Here is a 2,500-nt window from a genome sequence, read left to right as displayed (position 1 = left end):
GTTGTTGTTGTTGTTGTAAGTGCCATCGAGTCAGTTCTGACTCATAGCAACCCTGTATAGGGTTTCTGAGGATCAGCTGGTGCCTTTGTGGTTCAAACCAACTTTGCAGTCCAGTGCACTAACCCAAAGTGCCGCTCTACCCATTTAGCTCTTTTGTTGTTGTTAAGTGGTGTCATGTCAGTTCTGAGTCATAGTGACACTGTGTAGCACCACACCAGGACTCCATTAGTAGTAATAGGTAGAATAAATGCAGTAATCTAATAGAAATAAGCAAGCAAATTAGAGTCATCTGGTCCTTCTCTTCACAAGAGGCATTGGCAATTGCTTTTAAGCATAATGATGCAAGAAATTCTTGAAACATTTTAGAATATGCTTCTTTGAAAAAGAACTGATTTTATTGAAGGGGGAAGGTTCTTTTTAAGTTCCATGGAGAAAATGTCTGAGATTAAAATGATTAATTTAAGAGAAAATTTTTGTCAAAAAAATAAATAAACAGTATCTCTTCTTTAATTGAATAATTAGAGTGAGTATGGGGGGGAGGCAGGTAACTGCTGCTGGATGTGTGAGAAAATTGTATATAACAGGGAATGAAGACTTGGAAATGAGTTCTGTGAAGACGAGGTAACTGTGAATTAGATGGCCTGGAGATGGTTGGTAGGACTAAGGGGTTTGTGAATTAGATGGCCTGGAGATGGTTGGTAGGACTAATGGCAAAATTCAGGATCAAAACCAACTCAGGGCACAGTAGTTCTCCAGTCAGGAACACCTCTTGTCTGCCTTACTGAAGGCAGGTCTCACTCTTCTATTCAGCCTCTCAGCCATGTGGCCCATTGGTCTTTGTCCAGGTCAGGCAAGCGCTCTCCCTTGTCTCCTGTCTTTGTGTTCCACAAGTTGCTATAACATCTGACAAAACTCACAAACTTAAAAGGAAATGACTCATGCATTTATGAAGGCTGGCATGATTCAAAACAGGAATTAAAGCACATGCCTAGAAGAGCTTCTCTTGATTCACATGGTAACAGGGTCTCAGGAACCAAAATTGGAAGACCAGATGACAAGCTATTGGCTAACAAGCCAACAAGTGAAGGCTCATAAATCAGGTCAGACCATTGGCTACTGGTTCAAGTTCCAGACGTAGGATCCAGAGCAAAAGAAAGAACTTTGCTAGAGCATTCATATACATTGAGTATAAACCATACTGTAAAAAAAAAAAAAAGTGGCACCAAGCAACTCTCCCACATCACTATGCTTCTTTTTTGAGTTAGACAATACATTGCAGTGGGCATACAGGAAGGTAACAGGTAATAATGCCGGATCAGAAATGGTCAGGACATAATTGTTCTAGTCAGGAAAGCCTCTCATCAGTCATGCCCAAAGCTAGGCCTCTCTCTGCTTGGCCAATGTTACAAAGCTCATTTAGGGCTGCTGAGAAATGTCTGTAGGACACACCACTACAGCATAATCCTCAGCCTGAAGGCACTCAGCTCTAGTTCTGTAAATCAGCAAACCTAGCCATCTTCTACCCCTCAATTAAGCTCCTTGAGGCACCCCACACTACAAGACATTCTCTTGCCCAAACTCAGTCAACTTTACTTGCTGCATGGACTGGGAAGCCCAGAGCTGTGTCTCGTGCTTTGGCTCCGGGTTTTGATGCTGCTGCATCTCAAGCACTACTCCAGAATTCTAACTTTCTGTCCCTGGATTGAGGCAGATCAATGCACAATGAGACTTCAAAATTTTCATGGAGACATTCCACTATTTGAGTTATCATTTTCCAAAAACCTTTTGAAACTCCCTCATATAATTTTTTCAAAGCCTGTTGGGTTCTTTTTGTTGTTGTTAAATGCCATTGACTCAGTTCTGACTCATGATGTTGTTGTTAGGTGATAGATATCAAGTCAGCACAGACTTAGAGTGTACAGCAGAACAAAACACAGTCCAGTTCTGGGCGAAGCTCACAATCATTGCTACATTTGAGCCCATTTTTTGCTGCCACTTTGCCAATCCATCTAGTTGGGGGTCTTCTTTTTCTCAGACCCTCCATTTTACCAAACATGCTATCTTCTTTCAAGGACTGGTCCCGCCTGATAATATGTCTAAACTATAAAAGACAAAGTCTGGTCATCCTGGCTTCCAAGGAGGATTCTGACTGTACTTCTGCCAAAACAGACTGATTTGTTCTTTTGGCAGACCGTGGTATTTTAAATATTCTCCTTAAATACTGTAAATTAAATGTATCAATTAGTCTATGGTCTTTCTTAGTCACTGTCCAACTTTGAAATGCATATGAACTTATTGAAAATATTATGGCTTGGATCAGGTGCACCTTGGTCTTCAAACTGACTTCTTTGCTCTTGAATACTTTAAAGAGGTCTTTTGTCAGCAGATTTGCCTACTGCAATATGTCATTTAATTTTCCGACTGCTGCTTCCATGAATGTTGATGGTTGATCCTAGCAAAATGAAGTCTTTGACAATTTCAATGTTTCCTCTATTTATAA

This window comes from Chrysochloris asiatica, unplaced genomic scaffold (assembly GCF_000296735.1).
Source record: "Chrysochloris asiatica unplaced genomic scaffold, ChrAsi1.0 scaffold00303, whole genome shotgun sequence".
NCBI lineage: Eukaryota > Metazoa > Chordata > Mammalia > Afrosoricida > Chrysochloridae > Chrysochloris > Chrysochloris asiatica.
Note: the sequence above shows the minus strand (reverse complement) of the source record.